Raw genomic sequence first — 12,774 nt, 5'->3', positions numbered from 1 at the left:
GTTTCTCATAAATGGGCTAATGCTAATTATCCCTCTATTTGCAACCACATAGTTTTAGGGAAAAGAGTAATGTCAGGAAAATAACACAAAAATAATGAGCTTTGCAAGGCATTTGAGTGGCAGTAAATATTATACTTTTCTTGATTTGAATTTACTGGTTTTTTATGAAAGCTGTGATAGCTCTCTCATAAATTATCTCAATATTTCAAACATTACATCTAGCAATATATTAATTATGGAAGAAATAGATAACCTCTTTCCCTGGATTTTTCTTCAGATTTGTTGTAGTGGTGAACTGAAAGCCAAAATTTGCAACTCCAGGACCACCACTGAATTTACGGGCTGGTCTTTCTTACATCTGGAAATATATAATTAGGTATGTAAAAGTCTACTTTCTCTCCTGGCCTTTTTTCTGCACTTGGTATTAGGAAATATATTTTTTTGGTCTGAAATAACTTGTACTACTCTGACAAATTATTGTAGCTCTGACTAGTGGTAATATACAGCATCAAAAAGGAATGGTTATTCAGTGAACAGTTAAAAATAAAGAGCTCTTTGAGCCAACCTAGTGATACAAACTCACTTTTTTTTTATCACATTGATCCTTCTAGTTACATATCTTAAGTTTCCAGACAAAACCAAGACCACAAGCTTGAGACAAGCTTGAGGCACAAAGGTGATGTTTGCATCCTGCAGTGGTCACTAGGACAAACACACATACTTTCTGCACTGCAAGTGTTGTATCGGGTCTGGATACTGGAGCTCACTGCATGGTGTGAGTGCACCTGCACTGGCAGCCTGGGAGAGCAGCTGGGCTCATGGAGGACTGTGGGGTGCAGAGGCCTCTGCACCTAAGCTGCTTTATTAGTGCAGGACCAACAGCTGTGCAGCTATTTCATGTACATCCGTTGGTTTTCTGTTTGAAATAGAAACACTTCTTTTGCTTTCCTTAAAACAAATTGATGGGCAAAAACATTTGTGTCCCACAAGACATAAGCACAATACCACTAAATATTGTATTATTGAGTCTTTTGGATCAGGGTTCAAGGAACTTGCTAATCTCACTATAATTGTGATTGTGGCTGGAAAACATCCCTAGAACACCTCATCCAATGATGACACTATAATTCATGGTGGTTTTGATGCCTCTTCTAATTCCTTACAGTGTTTCTGAATAAACACTGCTTCACTGAAGTGCACTTTGGACATTAGAACATAAAGGTCCAGCTCTGATCCATTTTCTTTGCAGCAGAGTGGGATATACATCCCTGTTCATCAAAGGGGAGAAAAGAAAGCTACATGAGAAGTACCACAACCTCCAACCTCTTTCTTCCTTTCTTCTGGAATAGAAAGGCTGCAAGCTGAACCCCAGTAGGTTGGGTGGGAAGCTGGATCAAAGCAGCACTACAGAGAGGATAGGCTACAGAGCGGGACATGAGATTCTTATCACACTAAAATCATTATATTCAGTAGTCTCAAAATCTAATGTGCTCCATATTGTTTGGGAACTACATTCAGAACTGCCATGCTGCCAAGGTATTAAGAGAGTGTTCATCACTCATTTACATTTCTCACCTCTACCCATTTCAAGACATCATTATTTTTCTTTCTCACTTACAGATGTTAAGCAGTAGTCAGTGCTGCTCCTTTCACATTCCAATCCACATCCTGCCACTGTTCTCCGCACATGGCTTCACTCCCAGATGTTCCAGGGTCACTAAATCACTGTCAGAGTGATTACATTTGTATTTCACCTTCTCATCCAAGTTCAAGTAGAAGTACCATAATTTTTCAAATTCTTAAAGTACTCTACAAGGTATCAGGCAAAAGTTGAATAAAACAATCTTGGCAGATTCATGTTTGGCTGCTTTTATTTTCTAGTAGGGATAGACAAATCTGGTTCACCTCATTTCAAAGTCACTTGAACTTAATGGGTCAAAAGCCTGATTACATTATTATTGGGTTCATCTCCCAATTAAAATGATTTATTGAAAGAGAAGTGAGGAAAAAGACAGATACCCAAACCTTCCCAGCCCACAAGCCAACTGATGCTAGTTTTGTTTGTAAGAAGACTACCAGGCTTCCTACATAACTTAGTCTCATATTACAGCATCCTAATTAATTGTATTTCCTCTTCTAAATGTACAACTGAGGGAACTCTAATATAATTAAAATTATTTTTAAAAATGTGTCATATTCCATGGAATTTCTAGTTCCTCGTCAGTTTTTTGGTTTCTTCTTTCAATCCTTTCATAAGAGAAATAAAGGACTAGGACTTAGAATACCTAATGATTTTGACAACCAAATCAGAGAAACTTTTCTAGATGTGACATTCATAAGGAAGTAATTAGTACTTCCAGGAAATTAAATTTCCTTAGAAATCCCTGTAACTAAATTTGGAAAATTAAGCTATTTTAAATCCTTGCAATTTAAAAAACTTTTAGCCATTATGTAGATGGAAATACTAAAAACCAGGATAAATTAAAACCCAATGAGAAAATTTAAAAGGATTATAGAAGAGTATATAAGCCTAATAGGTGCGCACACACAAGCCCATAGCATCTTGCTAATGCAATTATGCTCTTGGGATCATAAATAGCTATGTAAAACTTAAGTATGAAGCTGCAAGAGGGAAAATAAAATTTTGCTGAAATTATCAAATATAATGGTGATATAGAGACTAGAAGATTCAATAAAATCAATCCTGATTAAATAACATCACTTCCAAAATGTAATATATATTTAATCTTGGAACTACAATTACATGAATAAATTGCATGAGCATCTCTCTGATGCCATCAGAGCTCCTCAGTGGATCAACAGTCTACTTCAGCAATTCTGAGAGCATATTATTTAGTTCTTTCAATGATACCTGTAATTTCTTTTTCAGCAATAAGACTTTTCCTCACCAAACTAAAAGAAATATTGCTACATTAGCAGACTCAAGGTCTCACTTAACTGAATGATACGTGTTGCACAAACTACTCCTAGCTGTCTTAGAGTTATGGACATGAAAATAAATGTTGTGTGCCATTTATATTGCAAATACTAAACTGTACTAATGGCTTAACATTACAAGAGCCCTGCTCTTTATAAGCCACAATTCCTTTTATGCTTTATGCACACCTGCTGTTTCATCACATATGCTAAAAATTACCTTTTATAGTATTTAAATACTAATAGTACCTTGCAGAAAAGTAACAGTATGAGGATGTGTTAATATACTCATTTCCATGGGAATTATTTGATTTTTAGAGATTAATGTTACATTGATTTTAACTCTAACCTGCTTTGTGCAGACTGTTGCTCTAATGAAAATAAGCGCCATACAGCTACTCAGTAAGGACTCCTACTTAAAATTTTACAGCTGACAAAATGCTGCTTTACTAATAAGCTCTGCAGAGCTTTTCTGCTCCAGCACTCAGGACAAGCAGCACTGTGCCCAAGTTCCCTTGGGAAATTGTGCCTTTCTATCTCCTCAAGCCCATTGCAGGGAAACCTCTGCCCAGAGCACACATAGAGAGCCCTGTGCTGGCACTTCCCTGGAAACACTGGCCGCTTGCATGAAAAGCCACAAAGGAAGCATTCAGTCAGAATGAGCAAAGGGTATTCTACCTTGACTCTTTCTTCTATGTTTAAGTGATGAAATGGGACAACAGTAAATTGCAGTTAGAAATAATGGGTTTTTTTGTTTAAATTATTAGTCTGGTAGATTCCACTGTTTAGCATACCTCCCCCAATCACACACACACATGTATAGATATATATATCTCACATACTGTATATATGGCAGATTTTTATATGTGCATTTTGTTTAGCACAGGCAGGGCAGGTTTTGCTCTAATTATCTTTTTCCGATGTGATTCTAATATGCAGTAACTCTATACATTACAATTTCCAAGGATTTACAGCACAAAAATCAGATTTTCATCCATGAGATAAAATATGCACTATGGAACATACCAATTTGACTTTTCCATGTATACTGAGGTTATGCTCCACAGTAGTTCTCTTGCAATTAAGTGCACCAATATAATTCCTTTAAAAATTATTTTAGATCATTGGAACTATTGGATGATATGAAATTACATGCACCGGTTGACCCATTACTCATGAACACTCTATATTTCTGGAAGAAGTAATCTTTTACTGATATTAAAGAATTCAGGAAATCATAAGTTTTTGACAAGACTAGGAATTGTGTGTTAACTTCAACACTCTCAAAATGCCCCCTGAGTCTAAAAAAAGCAACCTGTATAAGCGGAGTAGAGCTGGAATGCAAATAGTGAGATATTCTTATGCTGCATCATATGAACTTATCAACTAGGCACTGCATCCCAGAGAAAGCATCTGCTGTGTGAAGTTTAGGACAGTAATTCGCAGCCCATAGAACACTGCATCACCACAAATTACATTTGTTATAAATTTATAATGATGTTCATATAAAAACATTACATTTTTAATAGTTTAAAGAAATGACAGCACTGGGCACTTTATAAATGTTTAACTAGCAGAGTCTTCATAATTTAAAATGTTGGTGTTACATCACTGAAGATGTTGGGTTGAAACACTTTGAACTTGGAGAGGAGAATAAGTTACTGTAGAAATCCACTGAAAACCTAACCTCAATACACACAAATGCTATTTTTAAACATAACCTTGTTTCATTTACATGGATCACAGCCATCTGAAATTGTGCAGCACCATGTTCATAAAGCACAGATGTGCTTTATCATAACATTGAATGATAACATTGCAGGGATTAGCCTGTGAGCATGGGGTCTCTGTTAGGGAACCTTAGAAGTAGGTACTTGTTGTTAACAAATGCCTTAACCAATCTTTAGATGCATGAGATATTCAGGAAAAAAAAAAGGTATTTTGTTTTCTTCCATTGCACTTATGTTTTGACCAATACTTCTAAAGTAATTTTCATCTTTGATCCTTCCACCAATCCCTAACTTCCTAAACAGTGCCTTAATTTTGCTCCAAATGGTCATATTTCTTGGTCTCATTGCCATGACCAGCATAACTTTGTTCTACTTCTATATATTTGCTCACAATTTCTATCAGACAGATAACCTATATCTGAAATTCCCTGTCAGGGTTTTTGTCTCCTTTGTCTAATTTACATGCCTCAGAGTCCCCTATCTTCACAGCCTGATAACCAAGGACTGTCTCCCTCTCCAATAAAAACAACTATATTCCCTGTTTATCTGCATCCACACACTGCTTTTAAAATCAAGCTCTGTACGACCTGCAAATTTGCTCATGGCAAGATTTTGGAAAACACCAGCTTTTCAGCAACGCTCCAGTCTTAAGAGATGAAGAGAGAAAGGACACAGACAAGTGAAATACAGCTAATGTTTGTTTGTTGGATGCCTCGAAAAAGCACATTAAATTGAAATATAATTTAAAACTCAACATGTTTTTTCAATAGTTTTATTATTTTAATAGTTTCTTCAATAGAAAGAAAGAGTAGCAAAGTAAATAAGGGAGCAAGGAGGACTAACAAAGAGGTTATGTCAAGACCTTTTTCTCTGATTGTCCACTACTAGGTGATTTAGAAGGCAAAGGAAGGAGCACTTCTTTTCAGTAGGGATTATAACTCCTACATTAGATTTCATCCTGGTACACCATAGTTTAAAAATTCCTGACACAATGTAACAGACTATTTTACCTTCAGTAAACTTGTCAGCAAGAAGACAGAGCAAGAGAATGGATGTAATGGAAAAGGGAGGTCTTCCTGAAGGGTTTGCAATATAAGTTTTCAAAAACTAACAGTAAGCCATTTCACATGTAACTGTATCTTATCTTGAACACTGGCAACCAAAATGTTTCAAAGCTCTTTTTGTTTCTGGTAACAACTTCACATGAAGACTAAGGATTTTAAAATACTGCTGTGACCATAACAATTTAAATTTTTATGAAGATTGAATGAAGATTATTTTACGTTAGTAATGAACTAGTCAAGCACTCATACTTGCTTGCACAAGAACTGATAATTGCTGAATGATCTGTTTTACACAGAATGGTGATTTTGAGTCAAAATACTTCATATTAGGGAGAGTCACTTTCAGGCCATTTCTTGATCCTGCTCTGAATACAGGAAACAAGCTGGATTGTTCTCTGGAGCAAGAAATTATTTTTTACTATGCTTGGATTGAGCTAATGACAATGAGGTCCCAGTCTACAGACTAATGAAATTCAGTTATAATAATAATGAAAGCAGAACCTACAGCTCATATGCTCCCATTAATGCTACAGAACATGGAAATATGTGCAACCTGGTATTAAAATTCAAGCTGAGAGAAGATTTTTAATAATTCAATCCTATTTGATTGGTGTTAATAGGTTCTCTTCAGCAAAAAGTTATGTGAGGACCATGATTTTAGCACAGGTTCCATGAACCTGTATTTTTGATAGAACAGGCTTTGGAGCTCCAATAATCAGCAGTTAAAAAAAAAAATCTCTCACCTTAGATACAATTAAAATAAAATTTTGATTTACACAGTTGCTAAAAATTCTTGACACTTTGAGTTAAGAGTATCCCAAGACACACACAAAAAAGAAGATACATTGTGTTTGTAGTTAGAGATACACAGGATATAAACCATATTACATAAAGTGAATTAGTAGCCCTACCATTCACCACCCCAGCCTTCTCAGCCACAGAACTGATATTATTCTATATCTCATTTGATACAGCAATTGTAGTCAGAGATGTACTAAATTCAGAACAGGATCCTGACATAGGCAGAAATAAGTGATCCCATAACCCTGGACAATCTTACCAAGATTTAAATATTTGTTTTTAGTATGAGGAGAGGGAGGGAAAAAAAAAAAAAAAAAAAAGCAATAGAGTATTCCTGCACCATCTAGTGCTTTGGGTCACAAAATAGAAAAGTTTTCTCCAATCTGGTAGGAGCTACATAGCTTCTAGATAGGATCCAAAGTGACAAGATGGAGTAAGATAAGAATTCCAGGGATCAGTCACTGAGACTTATTCATGAATACTTATTCTGTTTCATTTCATAAAACAGAAATATAAACACTTGAATAAACCCCATCAGTATTTAATTTTAAAATGCTGTGCTTAAGAATTCTGGCCAACCAAAAGAAGGTTATTGTAAAAATCAGAAAGGTAAATTAAAAGGAAGGCCATCAGAAATGGAAAAAGCCTATTAAAATTATATCAGTGCTCTAACCAAATATGTAAATCTAAATATCAAGCTATTCTTCCCTCTCCCCCAGTAGAAAGCATAGAAAGCAAATTTCAAAAAAAGAGTAAGTCAAGTTAGTCACTGCTAACATATTGTCCTACTACTCAGCATCCTGAAAAAACACCATGAGTTTCTCAAAGTATAAGTGGGCCTGAATTTAGCCTTTCACAAACGCCATAAGCCAGGCACACAGATGAAACATGCAAATGCCCCTAAGGTGAAACAGTGATTAAAAGTGAAAATTCTTATCAGAGCTATAGTGAAAAACTGTGTCTGGGATTTCAATACTCAGAATTTATTTAGGCCAGGTAAAATTAACCACATATAGTACTATAAAGAATGCCATGGGATCTGAAATGTAAATAACCACATATGTAAATAAATCCTAAGTATGACTACACACACAAATAACATCTTCATGAAGAATTTTAAAAAGTGTTTTCTGAAAAGTTGTGTTATCCTTAATAGCAAGTATATAATTATAGATGAAATAATACACATCTTATGACCTGGTATTTCTTGTAGAATGCATGACAACAAACTGGATTAATAAGTTTGATTATACGAAAATCACACTGATTAATTGTTTTCCTTCCCAGCTCCTGAAAATGCTTTACTAGGCTTAAAAAAAAAACAAAACACTTCCATGAGGTTTTAATGGTGGAAGTGCAATATTTCATTTCCATGAGCATTTGGTAGAGGCTGTATGACATTAGAAATTGAACAAAAAGTTCAAAGCTTCAATACTACTTACACAACAAAAAAATACAAATTACTCAGATAAATTAATCAATACTGGCTCAATTTTCATTCTGGTAAACAATGAAGTGCTGCATAGGGGCTGTGCCTCAAGAGAATTATGCCCATCAAACAATGAATTTCTGTAAATTGCACTAGTTTTACTCTTTGTGTTTAAACAATTGTTTTATTGTTTAAATTGTATTAGAATAGTTGTGATTTGCTGCATACATCTTCTGAGTACTTTAAACCAAATTTTTTTAAACCTTTGGTGTAAAATTGAATGTACTGCTTCCTGAGCAATGGCAATGGCCTGGCTCAGCAATCTAACTCACAAATATTTCTGCAGACTATTTGTATTCATCAGGAACGCTGTAGCATTTTTTATTTAAAAAGTGTTATTAGACTGTATTTGGTCAAACCATAGGCAAAACTCAAAAAGCCATACTCAGGAGCTCACTTTGCAGCTAGATGAAAACCCAGTGGAGGAGGAGGGGAGAACAGTGTCACTTGCCCCTGCAGACAGGGCGATTTCATCACTCCGCTTGTTGCCCCTGTATCAGGGAATAGCAAGGCCTGAAAGTGCCATGGCAGAAGGCTGCCTAGTCACAGTGGGAGCTGGAGACCTCCCCATCTCTCATCTCTGGAGATCCTCTCCAATTTCATTAAAACTACTAAAAAAACCCTGCCCGAGTGTGCAAACAGAAGCAGCTTTGTCACACAGCAGGAAGGGTGAACGTGCATTTTCCTTCCCATGTATTTATTTCAAAGGATTTTGAGCAACACATTCTGTTATGATCTGCATAATGTATCCTAATGCTGATTAGCTTCTTCCTATTTGGGAGAATCTAAGTTGTTAGTATCTAATGAAATGCTCCCTTTTAACATATATACAAAGGTAATATCTTAAGGACTTTATTCTTGTAGACTGAAGACAACAAAAGATGGTTTGTAAAGAAGGGATGCAGGTTTGGTAACAACTTGAACATAACAGATTAACACTAATGAAGGATAGAAATTGTTCATGTAAGAGACACTCAAATTTTAAAAACATGTATAATTTCAGGAAAACTTTTTTGTTTGTATTGAATATGCCTATACATGTCAGCAACCCACAAGTGAGTAGTGTGTTCACAATCTAACAACCATAGCTATCATGTTATTCCTTAGAGCAATAACATAGATTATTTTAGAAACTAATGAAATTAATTACAGGCCACTTAAAAGATTCAGATCAGGAATAAGATGCATAAAAAGTTTTCTCCAGCTAATTTTAGATTATTTGAGTGCTGTGTTCCCTCAGCGGGAGATTTGCCAACAAGTTTCTGCAGCCTTTTAAGACCATGGGAAAACAGACCTCTGGGAATTGCTGCACAAGCACCTCCTTCTGGCACCAAGTCCTTGGAGCTGAAGCTGCAAAAAGGATGCTGTCTGAGAAACTCTTGGGATTTTGCTTTACCTTCTATGAGGGAAGTTCCCTATAGATGTACTAGTGGGAATCTACTGAGGGGCAAACCTCCAGCAAGAAGTTCAACCTAGTGAGGGATTGCAGAACTGCTACTCTAAATCAATCATTTGTGTATTTGGATTGTGGATCTCCCCAAGCTCTAAATGTCCTCATAATGCATGATCAGGGATTAATGTAATAAGGATCTAATCTGGGACCTATTGCAATAAAAATATACATATATATTTTTATATACAAACACTGAACTGTCTATTCAAGAGAAGCAAATGCAGCAGATCTTTGTATAAAACTGGGGATGATATCACTGCTAATCTACATAACAGAAACACATGGACTGCATGACTTGAATGACATCTCAGACATAGTGATCAGTGGTTCCCAGGCTTGGTACATTTGAAACAGGGTAGTAAACTTGCCTGCAGGTATAGAGTGATGCTCTTGCTGTGACTCAAATTGGCAGGGAAATGAAATTAGAGTTCAATAGTCCTACAGTGAAATTAATTAATGTTATAGAATTTTGCCACAGTTCATGTATTATCATTCTAGCCTTAATGTCTTTACTACGCAGCCTAAAATTATTTGAGAAATCCTTATACATATCCCCATGGGATACAGGACAGGCAGATGACATCCTAAATGTCTTAGTTGCTCACAAAATAAAAGATGAAAAAACTTTTTGACACTTGCAAAACATGTATTAGTGAAAATGAGATTTTAGAAAGACAATCAGGAGAAAAAGGTGTGATTTAGGTAGAACTCAATAGCCTTTCTGACAACTGTACAAGGGAACATAAGTTCCCTCTTCATTGTGACTGCAGAAAGCCTAATATTTACTCATTTTTATCAGAGGAATTTTTTCTTATTACTATATGGAAGTAAAAAATAGTGTCCTCTTCTTCTGAAAGCTGAAATAATTTATTTGTGAGCTGCAATCCCACAGTGATTATGTGTCCAGTAGAAATATACTGGCTAATTCTATAAAAAATTTCCCTCTGGGGAAAAAAGAAATTAAAAACTTCTCAGTAAAGCAGGCAAACTTCAATTACTTGCTTGCCAAATGAAATTTTTTTCTGCTTCATTAAAAAAAAAATATTTTTATCTAGGTAATTTACTGGACTCATAATAAGATGTACTATATCTTCACAGAAGAGATGGAATGATGAGATAGTGATTTCCATGACAAGTGGCAGGAGAGTTTTCCAGAACTAAAAAAGTGAGAGATCACTCTTCTGATGTCATCAATCAGTTACAAAAATGCTTCAAAAATAGATGAATATATCTGAATAACAGCATTGTCTAACCCAAGATGAAGCAATCAGAACAAGACAGTTAGTGCAAAGGCTGAAGGGAAAAAACCTCCAAACCCTGTTCCTCGATTAAATAATTTTATGCAGTTTCTGTTCATTTTATCAGAGGCAGTGAGAGAACATTCTTGTAAAAACATGGGTTAACCTGTGCTTGACAGAGCCCAAAGCTTTGAAATCTAAGAGGTAATTACAAAGAAAACAGAAAGAAGACAGTTGACAGTCAGTGCTGCCTCTTTAGAGCTTTCAGATATATTTACTTACACAGTTACAGAAGTTAGCTCAAAGCGTATTTTCTTTCCAAATGATTTCTCTTTCCAGCAAAATAAAGCTTATAAAAGGGTGTGTTCATAGTGATTTGAGTATTAAGCCTGTACAAAGTCTGGCCTATACCTTTATTTCTGTTTAAGAAATGCATGCAACAAAATTGTCGGAAAACAATTAGTGAAGAAAGCACTGCACAAAGTTTATATTGCCCTGCAGTCAATCTGCTGGTCAAATTTGACTATGATCATTAAAACACCTGAACAAAACAAAATAAAGTCAAATCTCCAACTTCTTTTCAAAAAACCTTCCACCCACTGGAGATAAAACCCAGTGCTTTAATCATTAAGTTATAACAACATATAGATATGAGATTCCATTTCATCAAGGTAAGGTCATCTTGTACATCAACAAATCCTCTGATATGCCTTAAACTGAAGGCTCTGAAATTGTTATATCTGCCTCCACTGGTTCACTGCTGCCATGTAAAGCACTTGAACCAAGGTTAAGTAGTCACACTGCTATGCCCTTCCATATTTCCAGCAATACATGCCATAAAGACATTTGTAGCATAACCACATGGAGCTTTTTTCATACATTCCTGTCTTACAGAAGCAATACTGTACCAGCAAACCACAAACTGAAAAGTTTCTCTGTATAAACACTGATTTGCAACAATGAAAATTAGTGCATATACTCATCTCTCTATTAAAATACTGCCCAGATATATAAAAACACTGCTCTAGGCTTCAAAATTCAGATGATGTGGGCTGAATCCTTCTTAAATGGATATGATTATATTTCAATGTCTTTTGTGATTATGACAATTTTGACAAGATAATAATCTCCTCTGAACAGGACTTTTTAAAGTTTAGAGAAATAACATATGATTTATTAAATAATCTGTCAAATTATCTATGAACCCTGCTTTCAAAAGAAATAATATGGTCTCATTACAATAATTACTGAAAATCTATGCCTGATGTTTTAAATAACAAGTACCAGGTATACGAGAGAACTGGAACCTAAAGTACAGGAACTTGTAAGGTTCAGAAGGTGACTGCAGAGCTTTGTTCTCTTAAAATAGTCAATAGTAGTTTGCATATTAAGTATCCTGCACACTAGGTTAACTTTTGAACCCTAGGCTTCAAAACGGAGAGAAATAAACAAGTCTGTAGCTATTCTAAAATGTAATAATCTAGATATGTATATTGCAGCCTCATTTCTCTTCCCTTCCCTCACACTTCGTTGCCTTTTTACTCATATTGATTTTGGAGAAAAGCAAAAGCCAGTTCTACACATCACAACAATTATTCAGAAAGAGTAGCAGAGGTACAAGCTAAAATCAATAGGAAGTACCTTTAGAATTTTAAACATCACATAAACTTTAATTTTATATATTCATGCTTCTTTCAGGGCAAGATAGGGCTGGGCAAAACAGGGAAGAAGGGTATGGTGTTTACTTTCCTATGATCTAAGTACAGCAGGCAGGAGAAAGGGGACAAGATCTCTGAAATCTCTACAATGGAGTTGCTTCCATTTAATTCCTGCTGCCATGGATTACAGTCTTACTCTAGTAGTCAGCAATGCACTTGCAAAATTGAAGGCTCTCCTGCCTCTTACACTGGGGCAGTTATCCTCTTTTAACTGAAAGCTCCTGCTTTTGGAGAGTAAAGGATGAAGTACTCAAACAATGCAAGGTTGTTGACAATGCAGGCAAAGCTTCTTATCAAGACACTTCAAGCTAAAAGTCTATAGTATTATCTGAGAGAATGCTACA

The 12,774-nt window shown here is 35.6% G+C and overlaps 1 protein-coding gene across 9 annotated transcripts in view; it reads right to left on the bottom strand.

The window, feature by feature from the left end:
* The window catches only part of ULK4 (unc-51 like kinase 4), a 233,721-nt gene that overhangs the window by 63,917 nt on the left and 157,030 nt on the right, over positions 1-12,774 (bottom strand). The gene's annotated exons all lie outside the window — the stretch shown is intronic.

Source organism: Lonchura striata, chromosome 2, assembly GCF_050655825.1.
Source record: "Lonchura striata isolate lonStrDom1 chromosome 2, ASM5065582v1, whole genome shotgun sequence".
Taxonomy (NCBI): Eukaryota; Metazoa; Chordata; class Aves; order Passeriformes; family Estrildidae; genus Lonchura; species Lonchura striata.
This window is presented reverse-complemented; position numbering and strand designations above follow the sequence as displayed.